This window comes from Oryctolagus cuniculus, chromosome 8, assembly GCF_964237555.1.
Source record: "Oryctolagus cuniculus chromosome 8, mOryCun1.1, whole genome shotgun sequence".
NCBI lineage: Eukaryota > Metazoa > Chordata > Mammalia > Lagomorpha > Leporidae > Oryctolagus > Oryctolagus cuniculus.
In genome coordinates, this window is record NC_091439.1 from 142,400,022 (window position 1) to 142,427,625 (window position 27,604).

Genomic DNA, 27,604 nt, shown 5'->3' on the forward strand with positions numbered 1-27,604 from the left:
GGTTTAGAGTAATTTTTATTTTAAAAGCACAAAGCTGAAAGCAGGAAGTTTCCCTCAAACAGGGCAGAGAGCTACTGTTTCTTAAGTATTTCATCCAGAATCCAAGAACACAGCCAGCACCACCAGGAACACATGTTATAATACCCCATTACAGACAACAAGGCTTCTGATCCACCAGTAAGACCATCTTTGAAACGTTAGGAGTTACTTTGACTTGTCACACTCAGTTGCAGCACCACCACAACCATGACGTGAGAACGGGAATAGAGTTCACAGCAGCAAAATGACAGGTGTAGGTGTAAGAATCTTAGTGCTGGGGATAGACAGAGTCATGCCAAATGTAAGACCTTGTTAAAATCAAAACCCTGGGGCCAGCACTGTGACACAGTGGGTTAAAGCCCTGGCCTGAAATGCCAGCATCCCATATTGGCATCGTTTTAGTCCCTGCTGTTCCTCTTCTGCTTCAGCCCCCTGCTATGGCCTGGGAAGGCAGTAGAAGATGGCCCAAGTCCTTGGACCCCTTCACGCATGTGGGAGACCTGGAGGAAGCTCCTGGCTCCTGGCTTCAGATCAGCACAGCTCTGGTTGTTGTGGCCATCTGGGGAATGAACCAGTGGATGCAAGATCTCTATCTCTCCCTCTGCCTCTCTTCCCTCTTTGTGTAACTCTGACTTTCAAATAAATAAAATAAAATCTTTAAAAAAATTCTTCAGTGGCTTTTTAGGCTGTTGGGGAGAATCTTAAGGCTTTATTTATTTAGTTTCTGGGTCCTTCTCTAAGTTCTTTTTCTAAATCATTTCCCATCTCCTTTACCTCACCTTCTGTTACACTTACACTCAATAATTGTCTTATAGTTGCCCTGGTCTCCTTGATACTTCTCAAACAGTCTAAGTAAGCTATTGCCTCAATCCTCAATTCCACTGAACTTACCACCCCTTTGCCTAAAACTTGCTTCCACTGAATACCAGAATTTTGCAATCCTAACTTCATTCAGGTCTGTTCAAATGTCCCCACACCAAAGATGATTCACTGAATATTATTTCCTTATCCAAATTGCTTATAACTCTCCAATCTGTCTCTAAATGGTTAATTTTAACTCACACTTTGTTCATCTCATCAAGTGACACTTCCTCAAGTAACACTAAGCCCAAAATCTAAGTCAACTTATTTGCTAGTTTCTCCCACACAATACACATTTCCCCAAATTTACCCAAGTTGGTAGTTATTCATATCTTGGCATGAATATTTTATTTTCATACTAGATTTTAAGATCCATTAAGACAATGAATATCCAGCACCTACCTAAAAGAGTGCCTGGCAAACAGTAGATAATTAATAAATTTTTGAAGCTAAAAAGAAGGCTAAAAACCACTATATGCCCTATTCCAACGAGTACAGAGGAAAAAACTGTGAGAAATATGGGTGCCTAATAAAGATGTGGTAGTCCTTTAAATTAGGAAAAGAAGCAGTCTTTAAAGATGCATGCAATAAAAAGATGAAGCATAACATTTTGCTAGACTACATTTACCTCCGACCCACCCTTGTCTTTCATGCCTGCCTTTTCTGATGTTCAACAAAGTCAAGTAAAGAAGGAAAGTTACCTTTGGAGAGGTCTAGCTCTTTTGCCTTGAGCTCCAAGAAAGTAATTTCTAGGTAGTTGGAATTTCCTGCCTGATAAGAATGTTTTCCTTACTTGGTGGCCTTGTGCTGTAGGATATCAGCTTGACCTCCAGAAAAGTGAGAGGCTGTGATCAACCGCATGGTCAACTTTGTGATACAGCCAACGTCCAATTAAAATCCTGGACCTTAAGGCTCAGATGAGCTTCCTTGTTTGGCAACACACCGTGTGTATTGTCAAACATGGTTTCTGGAGAAATTAGTTTGCTTGCCACTCCACTGGGAGAGGAATGTGAGAGATCACAAATGTGAGTATAACAACTTTCAGTAAGTTCTATGAGTCTTGTTGGTATATTATTGAACCTGAATGTAATCCTGGATATTCCTGAACTTGCAGTTGATGCCAGAAGTGAGGGTAGTTGAGGCTGGCACTGTGGGGCAGTGAGTTAAAGCCCTAACCTGAAGCACCAGCATCCCATGTGGGTGCCAGTTCAAGACCCAGATGCTCCACTTCCTATCCAGATCTCTGCTATGGCCTGGGAAAGCAGTACAAGATGGCCCAAGTGCTTGGGTCCCTGAAACCATGTCGGAAACCTGGAAGAAGCTCCTGGCTCCTGGCTTTGGATTGGTGCAACTTCAGCTGTTGCGGCCATCTGGGGAGTAAACCAGTAGATGGACGACCTCTCTCTCCATCTCTACCTCTCTATGTAACTCTGTCTTTCAAATAAAAAAAGAAGTGAGAGTAGTCTTCAGCTTCCTGAAGTCTACATAAAGTCACCTAACCCAGGTGGTACTAGCAGAATGAAGTAGACAAATGAACTATTTTGTTTTTTCCCCTAGGTTTCTCAGATGTTTAACATGAGCCTTAGAGTCTATGACTTACTACATTAGTTATATGACTTAGGGCCTCTCTCACACCCCTAAAAATCATCAATAAAAACAAAAAATAGTGTAGCTCCCTCAGAGAATGACTGATGTTTAAATATAAAGTGCTTAAAGCCCAATGTATGGAATGAGAAATTAATCAGTGTTCATTATAGATTTTTCTGACTGTTTCTCTGACTGGTTTTCCTTCTTTCCTCTTATCCGTAGAGTTGGAATTGTCCAAGTTTCTCCCCATGATATATGCGGCCAAGACTTTAAGACATTTGCCAGAATATTTTTACTCTTCTTCAGAGATACAGTTAGACCTATTTCTCAGGCTCCCTTGTAATTAACTGTTGTGATGTTAGACGAAATTCTAACCAAGGAACACCAACAAACGTTCCAAACCTGAGGCATTAAATATTTCCACACGCATTTCTTCAGTACTGGCTGATTAGAAAGTTAGCCCCTGCACTGATTTTGGAAGCCTACTAGAAAGACATTAGTATAGATGATTTAATATTTAAAAGTGGGCCCAACACCCCACCTAATTCCCTGGAATATTCCTGGTCCATTTTGTATGGGTGAAAAACAAACTTCTACTACATTGAACCATCACAAATTTGAATCTTTTATTTACTGTGGCCTGGTTTATCCCAGAAAATATACATCTCTGCTTTTATTTTTGTGTTTGTTTTCCTTCATTGTATCAACTGCAAAATTAATTATTACACTTTGGATAGTATGTCTAATCTGTAAGACAATTTTTCTTCTCAGAACTCTTCAATATGAAAACCTCATTTATTTTGCACTGGTATAAATTTAATTCCCCTAACAAACAGCTTTGACTATGATTCTCCCTTGCTTAGAATATTAAGAGAATTCCCTGAATTTATAACATAAAATCTAAATGCACTAGCAATTGGGGCTTCTTTTAAGGATTTCAGTTTATGCTTAATTTCTCTTATTTAACTTCAAACATTTTGCTCTCATCACTCTTCATAAAAATGTTCTTTATTTTCCATTTAAGATGTCATGCTTGATTAATTCCACTGTTCTCACCTGGGAGCAACTTTCTGCTGCTTCTGTACATATCTACCTTGAGATACCATCTCAAATATCATATAAAATGACTCTTTCACTGCTTAATGAACATAACATTTCATTAGTCCTTGGGAGTGCTGAGAAGTACATACACTTATAAATGTATACATTTATATCAATAGATTTATTTACATTATAGTAGAGATTCACTCAGATATACATAAATATAGATTTACAGATTGAGAAATGATTCCTTGCTCAAGTTCTCTGGAAACCCTAGTAAGGGTTATCCATGAGAAGGTAAAGGTGTGTGGTATGCTAGAGACTGAACAGCAAGTTTGAAAAAAGTACAGTCACACTAGAAGCAAATTATATACACAAAATGAGAGCACCTACTTATAAAAATGTTTTGAAACAATAAGAATGATAAGTATGTATCTTATATAAATGTCCTTACAAAATCCTAAAAGAAAATACAATGTGGATTTCCTCTCAGACAAAAACTGTCTTGGATGATTTAGAGTGGCAATGTTCAGTGAGTTTATTGCTACACAGTGCCTGAAATGTAGCTACCATTAACCAAGATATGCTGTCAGTGTGAGTCTCACAACAGAGTCAAAGATTTGGTGTTGAAAAAAGAATGTAAAATTCTTCACCAATAATTTTTAATAAGTTGAAATATATTTTATATATTTAGCTGAAGAGAATGGCATTAAATAACTTTATCTCTTTATTTTCACTTTTTTAATAATACTACCAGAAAATTTATAATTACAACTCACATCTGTTTCTACTGAAATCACCTGTATGGAAGTAGAACAGACATAGACACTTGTCCCAGACCTTTGAAATTACAGAATATTAGTTCCCCCAGCTTCTAGAGTAATTTAACTTGAAATCTTCTCAATTTCAGAAAATAAAGGAATAGTGAGGACCATGATATCATGGTAGACCTGCCCCACTGCTAGCGTAGCTGGCTAGGGCCAGGACTATCACTGATTTATAGCAAGGATTTCCTCATGCTCTGCTCACCATTCTTCTGTCTTGATAAGCCTGACTTAATTTTTTTTTTTTTTTGACAGGCAGAGTGGACAGTGAGAGAGAGAGACAGAGAGAAAGGTCTTCTTTTGCCGTTGGTTCACCCTCCAATGGCCGCCGCGGCTGGCACGCTGCGGCCGGCGCACCGCGCTGATCCGATGGCAGGAGCCAGGAGCCAGGTGCTTTTCCTGGTCTCCCATGGGGTGCAGGGCCCAAGCACTGGGCCATCCTCCACTGCACTCCCTGGCCACAGCAGAGGGCTGGCCTGGAAGAGGGGCAACCAGGACAGAATCTGGCGCCCCGACCGGGACTAGAACCCGGTGTGCCGGCGCCGCTAGGCGGAGGATTAGCCTATTGAGCCGCGGCGCCGGCCCTCCTGACTTAATTTTTGAAATAGGATGGGGGCAGGGAGATATGAGGGCAGGACACTGACACGGAAACCTGATTAAGAGGGAGGACCTAATACTTGAAAAGAAGGCATAGATCTCCTAGGACTTGCATATGCAATTACATGGAAATGAGAACATATACACATGAATGCATGTGTGCATGCACACACACACACACACACACCCGCTCCTCCTGGCTTTTCATTCATGGTTTCTAAAGATAAATTTAACACACTATCTAAAAGGTAATCTATAGAAGTGAAATTGACACATCGGGATATGATCACTTTGAACAACCTTGTCTCAACTGTTGAGAAACAGTTTTTTTTTTTCATACTATTTGTTCAACTCTTTAATTAGTATAGGGTTAAAAATTTTATAAAGTTAACTGAAAATAGATCTTACTAAAAATAAGAATGGGAATAGGAGAGGGAGGAAGAAGAAGGGTGTAAGTGTGGAAGGGGAGGAGGGTAGGATGGAAAGAAATTATATTCTTAAATTTGTGTTTATGGAATCCATGAAGTTTACCTTAAATAAATATTTTCCAGGTAAAAAAATGAAATGAAAAAATGCTTTCTCTACATCTATTCAGATCATACTATGCTTTTCAGTTTCCAATTTGTTAATATGCTTCATGTTTATTGATGTTCATATGTTGGGCCATCACTGCATCCCAAGTGATAAATCTTACTTTGTCTAGGTAAAGATCTCTTTGATGTGTTGTTGAATGTAATTAGCTAGCTTGTTAAGAAAAAAAATTATAAAAACTGAAAATAATGTCTGAGACTTATGGGAGACTTCAATCAACCAAACTATGTCTGAGGAGTTGCTGAAGGTGTGGAATGAGAGAATTGATTAGAAGGCCTATTCAGTAAAATAGTAGCAGAAAAAACCCCTAATTTGGAGAAAGATAGGGACATCCAAGTACAAGAAGCACAAAAAACTCCTAAAAGCAATTATCAGAAAATATTTTAACACACTGTAAATTTTCATAGGTAAAACATGAGGAAAATGTCCTAAAGTGTACAAAAGAAAAACACTAGATTACCTTGAAAGGATCTACAATTAGATTGACAGCTGATTTCTCCTCAGAAAATCTATAGCCTAGGAGATCATGGAGAGATAGTCCAAGTACTTAAAAAAACCTGTCAACTGTCAATCTAGAATACTGTACACTGCAAATCTCTCATTTATGAATGAAGGTGAAGTAAAGACCTTTCAAAGCAAACAGAATTTGTCAGCACTCAAACAGCTTCACAAATGATACTTAAGGATGTACTACACACAGAAACAGAAAAAGATAGCCACATCAAACAAGAATGTGAAGGCAGAAAATCTAGTAAAAGTATAATAGAAATCCAAATCAAATAATAGGAATATTTATGGGAAATGGCAAGAACAAATTGATACTTATTGATAATAATCTTGAATGTAAATGGCCTAAATTCTAAAATTAAACACACAAACTGATTGAATCAATTTTAAAAAGGACCTATCTGTTGGCTCTCTACAAAAACACAAACCTCATCAACAAAGATATACACAGACTGAAAGTGAAATGATGGAAAAAGTTATTCCATATTAAAAAGCCAAAGAAAAGGAGTAGCCATCCTAATACAAACAAGGTTAACACAAAAACTGTTATAAGAGACAAAGGATGGCATTATGCAATGATTAAGGAATCAATGCAATAGGAAGATGTGAATATAGTGAAGATATATGCACCCAATGCTAGGGCACTGGATATTTAAAGTAAATGTTAATGTACATAAAGGGAGACATAGTTTACAAAGCAATAATAATGATGTACTTCAACACCCCACTTTCATGAATGGACAGATCAACTAGACAAAAAACCAACAGAGAAACAACAGAGCTAATCCACACTATGATCAAAAGGACCTAATTAATATTTACAGAACATTTCATCCCACAGATGCAGAATACATATTCTTTTCATCAGTGCATGGAATTTTTCTAGGATATACCATGTGCTAGGCCATAAAGTAAGTCTCAACATTTTTTTTTAAAAAGCTGAAATCGTATTATGTGTTTTTTTTTTTCTGAACTCAATGGAATGAAGCTGGAATTTAACTCCAAAAATTACACAAATGGAGACTGAAATCAAGAGACATCAAAAAATTCCTAGAAACAAATGAAGATGACAGCATGGCATTTCAAAATATGGAATACAGTAAAAGCAGTGTTAAGGGGGAAAGTTTATAGCAATTAGTGCCTACATCAAGAAATTGAAGATGTGTCAGCTACATGATCTAACAATGCCTCTCAAGCATCTCCAAAAAAGAACAAACCAAATACAAAATTAGTAGGTGAAAAGCAATAACAAAAAATTAGAGAATAAATAACAAAATTGAAGCAAAAAAGATACAAAAGATCAAGGAAGAGCTTTTTATTAAAAAAATGATACATCATTGGCCCAACTAACCAAAAAAGGGGGAGAAGACTCAAATTAGTAAATCAGAAATCAAAAAGTGATGTTACAATGTTTATCACAGAAATAAAAAAAAATCAACAGGCAATACTACAAACAGCTATATGCCAACAAACTGGAAAATCTGGAAGAAAATGATAGATTCCTGGACACATACAACCTACAATAATTGAGTCAGGAAGGCACATAGAGGTCCAATGATCTATCCATTGCACAGCAATGCCAGCTCATGAAGCTATACAAAATGTAAACAGACAAAAACCAACATAAAAATTTCAAATTTCATCAGAAATATACTCTCCCAACAAAGAAAACCCTGGAACCCAATTACTTTACTGTTGAATTCTACAAAACTTTTAAAGAATAATAATTCTAATTCTTCTCAAACTATTAAAAAGTATGAAAAAGAGAGAATCCTCTAAACTGCTTGTATGAAGACCATGTCACTTGAATTCCAAAACCAGAAACAGATTTAAAAAAGAGAGAACTACAGATGATGGGATCAGATTAACATAGATGAAAAAATCATCACCAAAATACTAAGTGAATTCTTTTTTTACAAAACTTTTATTTAATAAATATAAATACCTGAAGTACAACTTTGGGGTTATGGTGGTTTTTCCCCCCATAACCACCCTCCCAAATGCAAACCATCCCACTTCTACTCCCTCTTGCACCCTATTCTTGATTAAGATTTATTTTTAACTATCTTTATATACAGAAGATCAACTCTATACTAAGTAAAGATTTCAACAGATTGCACCCACACAGACACACAAAGTATAAAGTACTGCTTGAATAGGAGTTTAACCATTAATTTGCATAGTACAACACATTAAGGACAGAGATCCTACATGAGCAGTAAGTGTATAGTGACTCCTGCTGTTGATTTAACAATTTTTAATTAATTAATTAATTATTTGCCAGGCAGAGTTAGACAGTGAGACAGAGAGAGACAGAGAGAAAGGTCTTCCTTATTCTGTTGGTTCACCCCCCAAATGGCCACTAGGGCTGGCGCGCTGCGGCCGGCACCCTGCGGCGATCTGAAGCCAGGAGCCAGGTGCTTCCTCCTGGTCTCCCATGTGGGTGCAGGGCCCAAGGACCTGGGACATCCTCCACTGCCCTCCTAGGCTACAGCAGAGAACTGGACTGTAAGAGGAGCAACTGGGACGGAATCCGACGCCCCAACCAGGACTGGAACCCAGGGTGCCAGCACCACAGGTGGAGGATTATCCTAGTGAGCCACGGCACCAGCTGATTTAATAATTTTTAAAAGATTTTTATTTATTTATATGAGAGGTAGAGTTACAGTGAGAGGGAGAGACAGAGAGAAAGCTCTTCCTTCTGTTGTTTCACTCCCCAAATGACTGCAAGAGCCAGAGCTGATTCGAAGCCAGGAGCCAGGTGCTTCTTCCAAGTCTCCCATGCAGGTGCAGGGGCCTAAGCACTTGGGCCATCTTTTACTGCTTTCCCAGGCCATAACAAAGAGCTGGATTGGAAGAGGAGCAGCCAGGACTAGAACCAGTGCTCATTTGGGATGCCAGTACAGCAGGTGGAGGATTAACCCACTGCACCACGGAACCAGCCCCTGTTGATTTAACAATTGACACTCTTATTTATGATGTCAGTAATCACCCAAGGCTCTTGTCATGAGCTGCCAAGGCTATGGAAGCCTCTTGAGTTCACAAACTCTGACCTTATTTAGACAAGGCCATAATCAAAGTGGAAGTTCTCTCCTCCCTTCAGAGAAAGGTACCTCCTTCTTTGATGGCCTGTTCTTTCCTGCAGGATCTCACTCACAGAGATCTTTCACTTAGGTCATTTTTTTGCCACAGTGTCTTGGCTTTCCATGCCTGAGAAACTCTCATGGGCTTTTTAGCCAGATCCGAATGCCTTAAAGGCTGATTCTGAGGTAGAATGCTGTTTCGGGCATTTTTGATTCTATGAGTCTGCTCTGTGTCCCGCTTCCCATGTTGGGTTGGTCTATCCTTTTTAATTTTATCAAGTATTATTAGTGGATACTTGTCTTATTGATGTGATCCCTTTGACATGCAATCCTATCTGTATGATCAATTATGAACTTAAGCTGATCACTTTAACTGGTAAGATGGCATTGGTACATGCCTACTTAATGGGATTTTGAGTCCCATGGCACGTTTCTAGCTCTACCAACTAACTAATTGAATTCAACAGCACACCAGAAATATCATTCACCTGGACCAAGTGGGATTTACTGCCTGAGTGTGCAGGGATGGTTTAACATATACAAATCAACAAATGCTATATATCATACTAAGAAACTGAAGAATACAAAAACATGATTGGGCTCAGCACTGTGGCATAGCAGGTAAAGCTACTGCCTGCAGTGTTAGCATGCCATATGGGCACCAGTCCTGGCTACTCCTCTTCTGAACCAGTTCTGTGCTCTGGCCTGGGAAATCAGTAAAAGAGGGCTCAAGTCCTTGGGCCCCTGCATGCACTGGGGATATCCAAAAAGAAGCTCCTGGTTCCTGGCTTCATATTGGTGCAGCTCCAGCTGTTGAGGCCAATTAGGGTGTGAAACTGCAGATGGAAGACCTTTCTGTCTCTCTGCTGCTCCTTCTCTCTTTGTGTAATTCTGACTTTCAAATAAATAAATAAATCTTAAAAAGCTTATGATTATCTCAAAAGATGTGAACAAAGCAGTTGATAAAACACAAATCACTTCATGATTAAAAAACTTAAGCAAATTGAGCATAGAATTTACACATTAACACCATCAAAGCAATATATCACAAACCCACAACCAGTATCACATTCAATAGGGGAAAGCTGGAAGCACTTCCACTAAAATCTGGAACCAACCAGTATGTTCATTCTTACCATTACCACTCAATATAATTCTGGAAATTTTAACCTGAACAATTGCACAAGAAAAAGAAATCAAAGGGATGCAAAGAGGATGGGAGAAAGTCATATTATATTTGCTTGCAAATGATATGATCCTATACATATGGGAACAAAAGACTCCACTAAGAGATTACTGGAACTCATAGAAGAGTTTTGAAAAGGTGCAGGATATAAAATCAACAAACAAAAACAAATAATCTTTATATAAACAAATAATTTCATGGCTGAGAAATAAATAGTAAGATCAGACTCATTCATACTAGCTTCAAAAAACGTATATACCTGGGATAAATTTAACCAAAGATATGTAATAGTGCTACAATTTATAATTGTAAATGAGACTCACATAAAAATGAAGGTACTCCAAAAAGTTTGTGGAAAATGGACTTCAAAGATACGTTTATTTTGCTATGAATATTTTTAAATTCATACATAACTTTTTAATAATATGCACTTCCACGAACTTTTTGAAGACCTCTCATGTATATGAAAAAAGAGGAAACAAATATGTATGTAAAATAGTGGGAAAGGAAGTAATTTCTGATTACAGCTTTTCATTCTTCCAAGTATGCAAGAGAATACACTTTTCTAATAATTCATGAATGTATAGACATATTTCAAATTAAGATAGTAATTTAGTTATACCTCAGATCTCAAATAAAACTGCTATAAGTTATATTTCTATTTGAATTTATTTTGATTGTAGAAAATGACATTTAAGATTTTGGTAGAAATGCACAAATAAGGGATCCACAGATGGCGTTTACCAACCAGCACTAAACTTACTTGTTCACTAACTCCTGGTTGATGCAAGTGTAGATCAGATAGTGCTGGGTAAACAGTAAGTATGAGATACTAGGCATGGTGCTGGTCACGCATGAAGAATAAGATTGCTGTTGTTATGCCTGCAGGTGGGCCATCAATAAGAACATGATGGTGTAAGCACAAGCAATGGCTGCTTTGAAAGGCAGAGGTCAGGTGCAAGGGCACTGCATGGTGAGAAGCTGTCCTATACCAACAGGGTATAAAAATGGCTCCGGAAAACAGACAGTGATACTCTACTTCAAAATGAGTAAGAATTATCAAAGGGAGAGGGCAAGAATTATCAAAGGAAGAGGGCGATGTAAGTGTGTTATTGCAAAGGGTATGGCCAAAAGCTCTGAGGTGGAAGAACATGTGGTATATTCTATCAGATACTGCAAGCCAAACTCGAGAGGTTTTGAGCTTCTAATTCTAGCTCTACCAATTACAATTTATGTTACCTTAGGCAAAATGTAAAACTACATGTCAGTTTCCTTCATCTGTAAAATGAAGACAATTATTATACTAATACTTCATAGGCTGGTCGGATCAAGAAAATTAACATACAGACAGCATGTTCCTAGTATTGTTAGATAGTATTATTGTTAGATATTATTATTGTTAGATGTTATTGTTAGATATATATGTTTTGATATTTTATACTTTTTTAGATAAAATTAAAACACTGATTATTTTCTCTTCTGTGAAAGGTTCATGCCCAAGTTTATGCACATAGGAATGGATCCAATCCCAACATGTAACTCCAGAGCATACATATTTAACCATGACATAACTCCACCCTTTATGAAATGCTTCCAGAACAGAAATACATAGGAAATGAGACATACTATACAATTAGCCTCTTAAATGCTGTTTATAAATTTTCCTAATTATGTTCTCTTCCAAATAGTCATTAGAGTACAGTGCTTAAGGGTACACCTTACTTTGTGTTGTCAAGCTGCTTGATCTCATTTGGCCTCAGTTTCCTTATACATAAAATAAAACCACTGTGCCCAACCCACAGTGTAGCAGAGAGAATGAAAAACAAATTTGTACAGAATTCTAGGCTCATAGGAAGCACAATAAATGGCTACTGCTATCAGTATTCTTAAACAGAGCACTGGCTCCCACAGCCTCCAGCCAAAGCTGAGTGTACTGCAAATTACTGAAAACGTATAGGATTTTAGGTTTTCCCATATCGTCCAATTTCTTTGGGCACTTCTACTCATTCAATAAACATCTAAGCAGTTTCAAATTCATGTCAGGCTATTCAAAGGTGTGAGCCAAATAGAAAACATGTCTTCTAATCACTGAATAGTGCCCTGGCTGTCTAAGAAATCATCCTTCACCCCCAACTTGGTCTTCCTTCCTGATAAAAAATTAGAGGGAACCTCACTCCCTGCTGACAAATTTACCAATATATTAAACATTGAACTCCAATGAAATTGGAATTATTTTAGGACATTCATGCAAATGAATTTAGTCTGAAAAAAAATTCTTTGACATGTAAAATTGGACTGGTTGGGGCCGGTGCTATGGAAAAGCAGGTTAAGCCTGTGGTTGCCAACATCACATATGGGCACTGATCTGAGTTCCTAGCAGTTCCTCTTCTGATTCAGCTCTCTGCTTTTGACCTAGGAAGGCAGTGGATGATGGTCCAAGTGCTTGGGCTCCTGCACATACATGGGAGATTGAGACAAAGCTCCTGGTACCTGGCTCTGGATAGGCTTAGCTCTTGCCATTACAGCCATTTGGGGAGTTAGCCAGTAGATGGAAGATCTCTCTCCTTGTCTCTCCCTCTCTTTGTCTGCAGTTCTGCCTCACGAATAAATAATCTAAAAAATGGACTGGTTTCTAAATTCCCCTAAGAACTTGTGAGCTCATCTGGTAGACAGGATTTAGTTCCCAAATGTAATTTACCATAACATCCACAGTCAGGTTGGAATGTACTCGGTGTGAGGTGTGACAATGAACTTCATTTTAGAAATGGTGAAATTTCTTTCCTGAGAATGTCTTATGAATTAATGACATTTTGTTTCTTAAGATGCCATTTAAGGGGAAAATTCACCTTTAGGAGTTCAGAAGAAGTAATCCTACTGTACAGTTCAAATTGTGTCACCCCAAAGATTCATAGGTTCTAGTCCCAACCCCAAGACCCCATAATGTGATGTTATTTGAGATAAAATCTTTGTAGAGGTAATCAAGACAAAACAAGTTCATTAGGATGGGATCATGAGCCAGTATGACTGGCATCTTTATAAAAAAGGGAAAATCTGGAGGCAGACATACATATAGTGAGACACCTATATGAAGGTGAAAGCAAGCCCAAGGTGCCAGAAAACCACAGGCTGCCAGGGAGAAATGTGGATCCAGTTCCCCCATAGCCCTCCAAGGAACTCACCCTGCTGATACCTTCATCTCTGACTTTGGGCTCCAGAACTGTAAGACAATAATTTCTGTGTTTTAAGCCACTCAGTGTGTGGGATTTTGTTATGAGAGCCCTACCAGGTACATCAAAACAATATTTGAAGTTTGGACTTAGTATTATAGAGTTTGGCTAACTTCAGAGTGCTTACTTCTCTTTTCCAATTGCCCCCCATTGCATAGTGTATTGTACAAGCATTCCAAAACATTTATGAAAAAGTGTCATTAAAAGATAATGTGAAGGCGGAGCCAAGATGGCGGAATAGTGAGGGCACGCACCGATAGTCCGGGAAAATTTAGTTTAATAAAAGGGGAGTTACGGTAGCCTCAGAAAAAAGAACGAGGAAAATATTGCAGAGGAAACTCTTCTGGATTGAGTGGCTGTGAATCGGAGGACCTACTGGGAGAACAAGGTCGCCCACCATGCGGAAGCCAAGCGGCGGGAGCTGCGGGGGCTGCGGGAGCTGCAGGGTCTGCGTGCCAGTGCAGGAAGGGGAGTGCATGTCACACAGACACCAGCGGGGAGAGTTGGGACGTCCAGGGCTACGAGTCCACACATCGGCACTGGAAGGGGAGGTGAGCTCAATAACCCGAGACATTGGCGGAGAAATGGGGGTCAGAATCTAGAGGGAGCCGGAAAGTGCAGCAGACTCACTACCGGAAAGAAGGAAAAAAAAAAGCTTCGGGGTTTCTCTCTCCACCAACCTTGCAAAGGTTGCAAAGCTGCAAGGCTTGAAGAGTTCCCAAGAGACAAAGAGCTGGCCCCCTCTCTGGATTTACATATCAACAGGGGAGAGCTAAGGAACTGAGTCACTACAATTCAGTAGCCTAGGCAACCCAGTGGGAGTCCAGAGGAGAAATGGAGCCTACACAAGACTCTTTGGGTAGAAGCCAGAGACTGGAAGCTAATTACCATCAATTCTGCACAGCTGTGCTGTGCGGTATTACTTACCCCCTGAATAAATTAAATAAATAAATAAATAAATAAATAAATAAATAAAGAGAGATTTACCACGCATAACCTGAGGGTGTCACTTTGCACACCCGTAACCAGGAAGAACCAAGCAGAGCTCTCAGGCCGCACTCATCTCAAGCCTCCAAGGCTCCTCCAACAGCAGGCAGTCCACTTAACACGGACATAGTATAAAATAAAAAAAAAATTAAAAAAAAAACGCACAGTGACGAAAGAAGAATTAACTATGCCAAGCAAAAAACACAGAAATCGAGGGAACAAGATCAACGATGACACTATGATGCCTCCAAATAAACAAAACACCCCAAGCCAAGATTATGAAGATGATGAGATAGAAGAAATGCAAGATACAGATTTCAAAAAATTTATGATAAGAACATTTAGAAGTTTTCAAAAGCAAATCCTTGAACTACAGAAATCCTTATTGGTCAGGATTGAAAATCTCTCTCGTGAAAATTAAATTTTAAGGAAGAATCAATATGAAATGCAGAAACTAGTAGAACAGGAAAGTGTGATAGTAAAGAGAAATCAAAATGAAATGAAGAGCTCAATAGATCAAATGACAAACACATTAAAAGCCTTAAAAACAGAATGGGTGAAGCAGAAGAGAGAATATCGGACTTAGAAGATAGAGCACAGGAAAACATACAGTCAAACCAAAGAAAAGAAGAGGCAATTAGAAATCTAAAAAATATTGTTGGGAATCTACAGGATACTATTAAAAAAACCAACATTCGAGTTCTAGGAGTTCATGAAGGCATGGAGAGAGAGAAAGGATTAGAAGGCCTTTTTAGTGAGATACTAGCAGAGAACTTTCCGGGTTTGGAGAAGGACAGAGACATCCTAGTACAGGAAGCTCATAGAACCCCCAATAAAAATGACCAAAGGAGATCCTCACCACGACACGTGGTAATTAAACTTACCACAGTGAAACATAAAGAAAAGATCCTAAAATGTGCAAGAGAGAAACGTCAGATTACTCTCAGAGGATCTTCAATCAGACTCACAGCAGACTTCTCATCAGAAACACTACAGGCTAGGAGGGAATGGCGAGACATAGCACAGGTGCTAAGAGAGAAAAATTGCCAGCCCAGAATATTATATCCTGCCAAGCTCTCATTTGTGAATGAAGGTGAAATAAAGACCTTTCATAGCAAACAGAAATTGAAAGACTTTGTGGCCACTCGTCTGGCCCTGCAAAAGATGCTTAAAGATGTGCTACACTCAGAAACACAGAAACACGGCCATCAATATGAAAGAAGGGAAAGGAAGAACACCTACCAGTAAAAGAGCATGGGAAGCTCAAAGCATATACTAGAAATTATCTCTGGGAAAATGGCAGGGCAAAGTCACTACGTTTCAATATCACTTTAAACATTAATGGTCTGATTTCTTCAGTTAAAAGACACCGTTTGGATGATTGGCTCAAAGAACACAACCCAACTATTTGTTGCCTACAAGAAACACATCTTTCTAACAAAGATGCATGCAGACTGAAAGTGAAAGGTTGGAAAAAGATATTCCATGCCAACAGAAACCAAAAAAAAGCAGGTGTAGCCATATTAATATCAGACAAAATAAACTTTAATACAAAAACTGTTAAGAGAGACAAAGAGGGACACTATATAATGATTAACGGTTCAATTCAACAGGAAGATGTAACTGTTATAAATGTATATGCACCTAATTACAGGGCACCAGTATATTCAAAAGATATGTTAAGGGTCTTAAAGGGAGATTTAGATTCCAATACAATAGTACTGGGGGACTTCAATACTCCACTCTCAGAAATAGACAGATCATCCGGACAGAAGATCAACAAGGAAACAGAAGATTTAATTGACACTATTGCCCAAATGTATCTAACGGATATCTATAGAACTTTCAACCCTACATCTACAGACTTCACATTCTTCTCAGCAGTGCATGGAACCCTCTCTAGGATTGATCACATACTAGGCCATAAAGCAAGTCTCAGCAAATTTAAAAGAATTAGAATCATACCATGCAGCTTCTCAGACCACAGCAGAATGAAGCTGGAAATTAGCAACTCAGGAAACCCCAGAAAGTATGCAAACACATGGAGACTGAACAACATGCTCCTGAATGAACACTGGGTCATTCAAGAAATCAAAAGAGAAATGAAAAACTTTCTGGAAGTAAATGAAGACAACAACACAATATATCAAAACTTATGGGATACAGCAAAAGCAGTATTGAGAGGCAAATTTATAGCAATAGGTGCCTATATCAAGAAATTGGAAAGGTACCAAATAAATGAGCTTTCAGCGCATCTGGAGGCATCTCAATACCACATTTCAGGACATACTACAGAGAAGTTGTAATCAAAACAGCATGGTACTGTACAGAAACAGATGGATAGACCAATGGAACAGAATTGAAACACCAGAAATCAACCCAAACATCTACAGCCAACTTATATTTGACCAAGGATCTAAAACCAATTCCTGGAGCAAGGACAGACTATTCAATAAATGGTGCTGGGAAAACTGGATTTCCACATGCAGAAGCAGGAAGCAAGACACCTACCTTACACCTTACACAGAAATCCACTCAACGTGGATTAAAGAACTAAATCTATGACCTGACACCACCAAGTTATTAGAGAACATTGGAGAAACCCTTCAAGATATTGGCACAGGCAAAGAGTTTCTGGAAAAGACCCGGGAGGCACAGGCAGTCAAAGCCAAAATCAACTATTGGGATTGCATCAAATTGAGAAGTTTCTGTACTGCAAAAGAAACAGTCAGGAGAGTGAAGAGACAACCGACAGAATGGGAAAAAATATTTGCAAACTATGCAACAGATAAAGGGTTAATAACCAGAATCTACAAAGAAATCAAGAAACTCCACAAAAACAAAACCAACAACCCACTTAAGAGATGGGCCAAGGACCTCAATAGACATTTTTCAAAAGAGGAAATCCAAATGGCCAACAGGCACATGAAAAAATGTTCAAGATCACTAGCAATCAGGGAAATGCAAATCAAAACCACAATGAGGTTTCACCTCAACCCAGTTAGAATGGCTCACATACAGAAATCTACCAACAACAGATGCTGGTGAGGATGTGGGGAAAAAGGGACACTAACCCACTGTTGGTGGGAATGCAAACTGGTCAAGCCACTATGGAAGTCAGTCTGGAGATTCCTCAGAAACCTGAAGATAACCCTACCATTAGACCCAGCCATCCCACTCCTTGGAATTTATCCAAAGGAATTTCAATTGGCAAACAAAAAAGCGGTCTGCACCCTAATGTTTATCGCAGCAAAATTCACAATAGCCAAGACCTGGAACCAACCTAAATGCCCATCAACGGTAGACTGGATAAAGAAATTATGGGATCTGTACTCTTTAGAATACTATACCTCAGTAAGAAACAATGAAATCCAGACATTTGCAACAAAATGGAGGAATCTGGAACACATCATGCTGAGTGAAGTAAGCCAGTCCCAAAGGGACAAATACCATATGTTCTCCCTGATCGGTGACAACTGACTGAACACCAAAAAGGAAACCTGTTGAAGTGAAATGGACACTATGGGAAACGGTGACTTGATCAGCATAGCCCTGACTGTTAATGAACAACTTAATACATTATCCCTCTTCGTAGTTTTTTTTTGTCTGTTCTACTTAATATGACTGGTTTAATTCTGTAATTATCACACAGTTATTCTTAAATGTTGAAAATTAACTGAAATGTGATCCCTGTTAAACATAAGAGTGGGAATAAGAGAGGGAAGAGATGTATAATTTGGGACATGCTCAAGCTGACTTGCCCCAAATGGTAGAGTTAGAAACATACCAGGGGATTCCAATTCAATCCCATCAAGGTGGCATGTACCGATGCCATCTCACTATTCCAAGTGATCAATTTCAGTTCACAATTGATCATAATGAAAGGACTAAGAGTCAAAGGGAGCACATAAACAAGTCTAGTACCTGCTAACACTAACTGATAGAATAAATAAAGGGGGAATGATCCAACATGGGAAGCGAGATACTCAGCAGACTCATAGAATGGCAGATGTCCTAAATAGCACTCTGGCCTCAGAATCAGCCCTAAAGGCATTCGGATCTGACTGAAAAGCCCATGAGAGTATTTCAGGCATGGAAAGCCAAGACACTCTGCCAAAAAGATCTCTGTGAGTGAGATCCCAGTGGAAAGAACAGGTCTTCAAAGAAGGAGGTACCATTCTCTGAAGGGAGGAGAGAACCTCCACATTGACTATGACCTTGTCTAAACAAGATAAGAGTCGGAGAACTCAAGGAGCTTCCATAGCCTTGGAAACTCATGACTGGAGCATAGGGAGATTACTGATGCCATAGACAGGAGTGCCAATTTGTAAAGTCAACAACAGGAGTCACTGTACACTTAGTCCTCATGTAGGATCTCTGTCCTTAATGTGCTGTACATTGAGACTTAATGCTATAACGAGTACTCAAACAGTATATTCACTTTGTGTTTCTATGGGGGGTGCAAACTGTTGAAATCTTTACTTAATGCATACTAAACTGATCTGCAAAAAAAAAAGAAAAAAGAAAAAAGAAATTATCAATTCCCAAATTGACTCTCACTTGGATTAAACATGATAATAGGTCTGATCTTATTTCATCATCATTTAAAAAAATCATCTATTATTTTTCACTTTATGTTTCTGTGTGGGAGCAAACTCTTGAAATCCTTACTGAATGTATACTAAGCTGATCTGTATATTAAGATAATCGAAAATGAATCTTGATGTGAATGGAAGGGGAGAGGGAGTGTGATAGGGGAGGGTTGTGGGTGGGAGGGATGGTATTGGGGGGAAGCCATTGTAATCCGTAAGTCGTACTTTGGAAATTTATATTCAAAATAAATGTTAAAAAAAGATAATGTTAGCCGGCGCCACGGCTCACTAGGCTAATCCCCCACCTAGCGGCGCCGGCACACTGGGTTCTAGTCCCTGTTGGGGCCCCGGATTCTGTCCCGGTTGCCCCTCTTCCAGGCCAGCTCTCTGCTATGGCCAGGGAGTGCAGTGGAGGATGGCCCAGGTGCTTGGGCCCTGCACCCCATGGGAGACCAGGAAAAGCACCTGGCTCCTGCCATCGGATCACCGCGGCGGCCATTGGAGGGTGAACCAACGGCAAAGGAAGACCATTCTCTCTGTCTCTCTCTCTCACTGTCCACTCTGCCTGTCAAAAAAAAAAAAAGATAATGTGAAAAAAATTTTTCTACAACAAAGTCCTCTCAAATATCAAAACACCAGGTTACATACCTTGAATATACCTTGAATATACACAATTTTTTTCTATCATATTCTAACAATCTTGAAAAAATTAAAACAAGCAAAAAGATACAGGATCCTATATTAAAAATAAATTCAAAATAAGAGTAAACTAGACGTATCTTCAGGATCTGGAAGGCTTTCATGGAGCTGAAATAATTTTTAAAACACTCATAAATTTGGTAGGCAAAATTCTATTTTGAACGTGCAAATACAGATGGCAGCCTGTCAGGAGAAATTGTCAGGGGTACGATGATACCCAAGTACCAAATTACAGGGGTCCCCTGCCCCTCTAAAACCTGGATAAAAACTCTGAGCCAAATAAAACTTCTGGTTTTACTTTACTCAATCTATGTTACTGTGTTACTGGAAACAGAAAGTGGAGCAAGACGCCCTAGAATCAGCAATGTGAAGAGGTCAGAGTCCCGGAAAAGACCCTGGAGCCCACATACTTAGAAAACTTGGGGGAATCAGGTCCCAGGGAAAGGGAGGAGGAACTGACAGCTCCTGTCCAGTGTGAACTCCATAAACAAAGCCTGCATTCTCCCCAGTGACCACCCAGTCCCCACTGCACAATTGGGAGCAACACGGGGCCACTGCCACACAGCTGCCCAGAGATGGCCATGGGGCCGAGAAGTCGCTACAAGCAGGGAAGCGGCAGGACATCAGGGGTCACGGATGCCAGTTCTGTCCCCATCACATGGGTCTGAGGGGATCACAGGAAGCCCTATGCCAGCTCCAACATAGTGCCCATAGATTCCAGAGATGGGAGGCCCATGGCTCCAGGGCCCTTCAGCGACTTCCATAGGGCGACCTTCCCCCTCTCTGCACACGTGGGCCCACACACTCACCATGTCGTGGCTTTTGGCTTCCTAGGTGCCCGGCATCCCCTGGTGAGCAAGGATGGAGAACAGCAGAGCCCGACTTGTCTTGGGAGCCTCCTGGCAGCAGAGGTGTCTCCTAGGACCTCTCTTCCCCGCGGAACTGAAGGATGATTGTGACGTCAAGAACCTGCATGATTTCCTGGTGTGAGCATCACCATTCCTGATTGGACCATTTGCATGGCTGTGAGCGTACCCAGTGTCACACAAGACACAGCCAATCAGCATTCTCCATAGCATGGACCCCTCAGTTCAGGTGGTGCTGGATGAGAACAGCGGCAGGCCAGGCCTGGGTTCAGGTCAGAAACTGCCTCCTCCTGGGCTCCACCTCGCCACAGCAGGAGGGCCTTTCCCCTCCGTGCTGCTGCCACCTGCTGGTATCGCCCTGTGTAGCCCCAGTTCTCCCTGGCGGGTCCTCCCTGGAACTCGCTGTAACCTGCCTCAGTGAGGTACAGTTCTATTTATCAGCTTCTGCGCATTTCTTTTTCCTCGTATTTCTGGTCATTTTTCTGTTGGGTTCTTTGTGTTACTTTTAATATTGATTTGAAGAATGTCACATAATTTAATCCTTTTGCTTTTCTTTTCTCATGTTGATAGTTCTCTTCTAGTCTGCCTTTTATCCTTTCATGTTTTCTATTTGTTTCATGCTGGTACTTGATAATCTAGTGGATTTTATGGGTTTTTGTTTTTTTTTGTTTGTTTGTTTGTTTGTTTTGACAGGCAGAGTGGACAGTGAGAGAGAGAGAAACAGAGAGAAAGGTCTTCCTTTTGCCGTTGGTTCACCCTCCAATGGCAGCCACGGCTGGCGTGCTGCGGCCGGCGCATCGCGCTGATCCGAAGCCAAGAGCCAGGTGCTTTTCCTGGTCTCCCATGGGGTGCAGGGCCCAAGCACTTGGGCCATCCTCCACTGCACTCCTGGGCCACAGCAGAGAGCTGGCCTGGAAGAGGGGCAACCAGGACAGAATCCAGCGCCCCGACCGGGACTAGAACCCGGTGTGCCAGCGCCACAGGCAGTGGATTAGCCTGTTGAGCCGTGGTGCCAGCCGGATTTTATGTTTATCTTTCCAGCAATCAAATTAAATTCATTCATCATTTGCTTTTAGACATTATGGATTATCTATATAAAATACCTTAAATATATTAATTTATTGTTTAGAAATTTATCTTTACACCTTATTTTTTTTTAACTCTTTTTCACTCCTGACTACTCCTGCAGTAAGTAGTTGGAGGCATCCTGGTGTAGGTTTACTTTCAAGGAAAAAGCTGTCCATGATCTTGTATTGATTGTGTTGTTTGTTCTAGGATCTTCTTAAGCAACCTTGATCCGAATAAGAAAGCCACTGCTTTTTTACTACACTATTAGCAGTTTTTAACTAGATATTGAATTTTTAAACTGTATTTCAACATTTATTCTAAATGATCATGTGATTTTCCTCTTGGAATTTTCACCTATCTGGAAAAGTTCTATGGTTTGTCTGTGAAAGTTAACCACTCTTGCATTTTGTTAGTATCTCACTTGTTATTCATTATGGTTTCATATGCGATTTCATTTATTATAGTAATACTTTACTAAGAATATATGTATCTGTTTTTGAAAGAGATACTTATACTTAATTAGCTCAAGTTCTGATCAGCTTGCATCATCATCAATGTTATGCTGGCTTTCCAAAAGAAATTTTAAAATATCCCCAGCTTATTTTATTGGTAGGCTTTAAGTTTGGAGGTTTTTTTTTTTTTTCCTGTATGTTTGGAAGGGACCACTTGTTGAGACTGGATAGTAGGATGTGATGAGTAAATGCTAAGATACAGAGAGAATAGAAGTTTTGCAAGAGAGGGTAATGACCTCTTGAATCATGCAAGTAACAATAGAGAAATTGAGATCCTGACTTCACTCACAATGTATTAGAAACACCTCATAAAACTTACTGAAAATGCCATGCTGATATATGATTTCTAGGTTTGGATATTGGGCTAAAAGATGATTTTTATTGACATTACTATAGGAAGGAAAACTTAAAGAAAATTTGGATATGGTAGCTAGGAATTATCAAGTAGAATAGGACAATAATGACTTTGGTTGAAATGACGGTCACAGAATTAGTCTTTATAAGATAGGAATAATATTTTCCCCATGAGTGGTATGATACTTCCACTCATTCGATTTGGAGGACTATGAGGCTTAAGGAGAGAGAAATAAATGCAATTCAGAAAATTCTCACTTTAAGAGGGTTAAAGATTTTTCCACTTTATGATGATGAAAAAGTGATACATATTCAATAGAAGCCATACTTGCATCTTTAATTGTGTTCTTTTGTTAGAATATCGTTCTGTGCCGCGATATTCTCTTACAGTGCTTGGTAATGGCAGCAAGCCCCAGATTTGATCAGCTATATGTTCACAAGTGCAAAAAAACTGGTCCTTTACAGTGTGCTGTGTTGTTGAGCTCTAAGGTTCAGTGATACAAGTGTATTGAAAATTTTTATTTTGATTCTTTATTTCCAAATTCTTAAATAAGACACAACTAGTAAAGCTGAAAAAAGAGTGAATCTCAGGATCACTCAGAGATCAAGTAGAACAGGAAGAGCTGCAGGCTGGTTTTGCTGTTTCTGCAGAGCAGGGTGATAGAAAGTCCTGAAGACTTTGGGCATGTTGGCTTTGAAATGTGCACACAGACACACAAACTGTACATATCTATACAAAGCGTCCTTTGTTAGGAAAAAGTAGAGTTAGCCCAGGGCATGTGGGCCAACTTCCTCATTGGACCAGCTTCCCTATTAGCTCACTAGCTTGCCCCAGCATGGAGCCCCTGGGGCTGACAAACATTTTCTATGAGGGAAGGAAGTGAAAAATGTCGTTCCATGGGGTTGGCACTGTGGCACAGTTGGTTAAGCCATTTTCTACAGCACCAGAATCCCATATGAGCGCTGGTTTGACTCCTGGCTGCTCTACTTCCTATCCAGCTTTCTGCTAATGTGCCTGTGAAAGGAGCAAAGGTGGCCCAAGTCCAGAAGAAGCTGTTCACTTTGTCCTGGCCCAGCACTGGCTATTGCAGCCACTTGGGGAATGAACCAGCAGATGAAAGATCTCTCTCTGTCTCTCTATTTCTCCACTTCTATCTCTATCTCCATCTCTATCTTTCTCTCTAACTCTGCCTTTCAAATAGGCAAATGAATGAATCATCTAAAAAATGTAGTTCTAGCCCATGGTGGACAGAGGTCAGTGACATGGGGATGATCACTAATTCTCCTGTTCTGAATGATGACTTGGGGGTCCTTAGATGAGGGTTATTATTCTTTTTCCATTTTAACCTTGTATTTTGTTTTTCCTTGTTACATTGCTTCTCTTTGTTTACAGGTTGCTTTGACCTCCATTCTCAATCTTCACCATCCCCAATTCCTTAATTTCTTGCCCTTGGATACTTGGAAGTCAGGTGACCCTTTTACTTTTTCTTTGCCACTACAACTTTCACTGTCTCTCTTTGATTCCCCCTTGGAAGTCACAGAAGCATTTTCTTGGGAATCAACACAATCTCCACCTTCCCCAGAAATCAGATTCTGCTTCTGCTTGCTCCTAGGGGCCTTGATGGCCTGCAGGTCCTTGAAGGTTCCTGCTTCACAGCTCCTTTTATCCTTCTTGCTGATTTTGGTCATGCCTGTGGCATTCTTGAGTCTTTGTTTATATGGGCAAAAAGTTGAAATCATTGAATATTTAGGAAGTTAAGATTACAGATTGTTCTGAGCCTCCTGTAATACTACATTGCATCACTGTTCACTTTAGTAGTATTTTTGGTGGTGGCAGGGATGGTTGAGTGTAGTATAGAATTATGTGGAAGGTAATTTTAATGATCACTTGCTACAAATCTTTTTTTCTGTAACCTGCATAAGTGATTTAGAAAATTGATTTTAATAAAAATAATTATAAAGTATATAGAAAAATATGTATAGCAGTTGCTGAAGAGGGAAGTATGGGCAATCAATTGTTTAACTTTGTGGTAGTATGAATTTATACCAGACGTCACAGTTGAGCTTTTTCATTGTTGTATAAAAATATTTCGAAGATACAGTTTTACATGTTAGAAATTCCAAACATGAAATTAGCTTCAATTATCAGTGGCTTTATGAGCAGTTAAAAACCAATATGGAAAGTATAAAAACAGATTTATGTTTGTCTAAATAAAGTCTGTGAGGGTTTTTTTCTTTACAAAAAAAAAAAAAAACAGGGGTCATGAGAAAGAATCCTGAAAACACTTGAACCAAGTATAGTTTGTATGACTCATGTTCATATATAAGCATTTTCACACAAACAATGATATCTATACCTAGATTAGCAGAATAACCTGGTGACTAGCAGGGAGGAAACACCATTTTATTAAGATGAGTGGAGATCACTATGGCTCATGCACATTACTGGGGTATTTTACCATAGGGATAAACCTATGGTTCCCACTGACTTTTTGAGGGTGGTCTGGAGGACTGGTGGGTTTAAGGCACCAACTTAGGCCTGTGAAGTTTTCTCCTACTATCATTTTATCATGGCACCTGGGCTCAATCTACAAAGGCAGAGCACCAACAAATTTCTTTCAGGCAGGCAGCTGGCTCTGGGAATGCCTCAGCTCTCTCCATGGCCAGGGAGGCTCACAACACTAAGCATGGATACCAATTCCCTATGACCATGGAAGACCTGTGCATTATAACTATGAGAATCCTGTGACTGTATGATAGGATCTGGGGTGTGGCTGGGTCTCTGGGTAATCACTGTGTCTGGCTTGAGAGGCTCATAATTCCCTGAGTGCCTGGGATGGGTCATCAGAGGGGGCTCCATGCACACAGCTCCTTTGTGCAGTTGATGTATCTGCATGGGTGGGGTGTGGAGCCACTGTGGGCTCACCCTCAGAGTTGGTCACCTTGGCAGACATGGGGTGATCATGACAGTTGATGTGGTTATACCCTCCCCTTTACTGACAATAAAGGAGATCTATCAAGCACAGGGCAGAGTTCCCTGGCTCCACCCAACACACATCTCTGGATATCTACTGAATGAACAGACACTTAACTAAGCCATAGAGGCATACTTCAAAACTAAAAGCCATCAGAGGAAAAAACCAACCAGTGTTTTCATAAATGCCTTAAAATAAAAATATAATTACAAGAAACATGAACGTGGAAGACAATATGACTCCTTGATGGAAACAAAACAACACTTCAGTATTAGAATGTGAAGACGAACAGATGTATTAAATTTCTGAAAAGGAATTCAAAAGAACCATCATAAGATTACAGAAAAACACAGAGAAGCAAATGCATGAGTTAAAGAAATGTATACATGAAATGGATGAGAAATTCTACTGGAAGATGGAGATATTGAAGAGAACACAAACTGAAATATTATTAATGAAGAATTCAATATATTAGATAAAAATACAATGGAAAACCTTAACAACAAACTAGTGAGCAAAGAAAGCGTATTCAAGCTAGGACATAAATCTTTGAAAATACCTGTCAGACAAAAAAAGGAAAGGAGAAGGAGGAGAAGAAATAGGAAAATTAAAAATAATGCTTGAGATTTTTGGGATACTATGTAATGACCATATGTGAAATAATAGCAGCAAATTTCACTAATCTGGAGAGATAGAGCAATCAATGTATAGCAAGCACATAGAATGTCTATATAGAAATGATCAGAAAATATCTTCACTGCCATGCATTATAGTCAAACTTTCAAATATAAATATGAAGAAAAGATGCTAAAATGTGCATAAGAGAAGTGCCAGTTACCTTCAAAAGTTCTCCAGTTGAACTGGGAGCTGATTTCTCATTAGAAATCCAATGAGGTAGGAGAGAATGGAGAGACAGAGGCCATATCCTAAAAGAAAAAAAAAAGCTGTTATCTCATAATACTGGACAAAAGAGGCCTCTCAATTATAAATGAAAGTGAAATAAAGACCTTCCAAAACAAATTGAACTTGTCACCACTCACTGACTCAGACTTATGAATGATATTTAGCAATGTGCTACAAATAGACTCAGAAGAAGATTGCCTGATCTGTGAAATAATTTTAAAGCAGAAAATCTCTCACTAAAAGTACAAAGGAAATCCAAAACAAACTATAGGGATATTTATGGGAAAATAATGGGACCAAGTTGCTATTTATCAACAGTGATTTTGAACTTAAATAGCCTAAATTCTCCAATTAATTATACAGACTTTCTGAAGCTATAAAAAGTACCCATTTATTTGCTGCTGACAAGAAATGCAACTCACCAACAGATACATGCAGATTGAAAGTGAAAGTATGGAAAAAGCTATTCTATGCTAAGGGAAAGCAAAAACAAGCATCAGTAGCCATCCTAGTTTTAGAGAAAATAGACTTTAACACACACACAAAAAAATTTATACTTGATCTGAGCTAAAAGCCTGAAAAGTAGTAAAAAAATTTAAGAGAGGCAAGGGCATTTGAAATGATAGGAATATGAAGATGTGATATATAATGTGTATATGCACACAATACTAGACTATGTGGCTATTTAAAACAAATGTTAATAGATCTAAAGGAAAACATGGACTCCAGTACAATAATAATGGGGGACTACAGCAGCCCACTTTCATCAATGGGCTGATCAACTAGATGACAAATCAATGAAGAAATAATAAAGCTAATCTAGACTTTGAACAATTGATATCCATAGAACATTTCATTCCACAGATGCAGAATACACATTCCTTGCCTCAGTGCATAGAACTTTCTGTAGTATAGGCCATCTAATAAGCCATAAAGCAAATCTCAATAAATTAAAAAAAAAAATAAAGTCATGCCATCTGTCTTTCCTTATCACAATGGAATAAAGCTGAAACTAACAACTTAGCAAATTATAGAAAATATGTATACATTAAGACTGAACATAATCCTAGTTGAACAATAGATCATAGAATTAATCAGAAGGAAA

General features: G+C 39.2%; 1 long non-coding RNA gene across 5 annotated transcripts in view; it reads right to left on the minus strand.

The window, feature by feature from the left end:
* The window catches only part of LOC138843431 (uncharacterized), a 37,948-nt gene extending 17,219 nt beyond the window's left edge, over positions 1-20,729 (minus strand). For 3 of the 5 annotated variants that reach the window (XR_011378132.1, XR_011378135.1, XR_011378133.1), the window contains exon 1: positions 20,631-20,729. This is a non-coding gene — a long non-coding RNA (uncharacterized lncRNA). Of the gene's footprint in view, positions 1-12,038; positions 12,098-20,630 lie in introns of those variants that run through there. The other 2 variants (XR_011378136.1, XR_011378134.1) reach the window with 1 other exon arrangement.
* Positions 20,730-27,604: the final 6,875 nt, after the last annotated feature.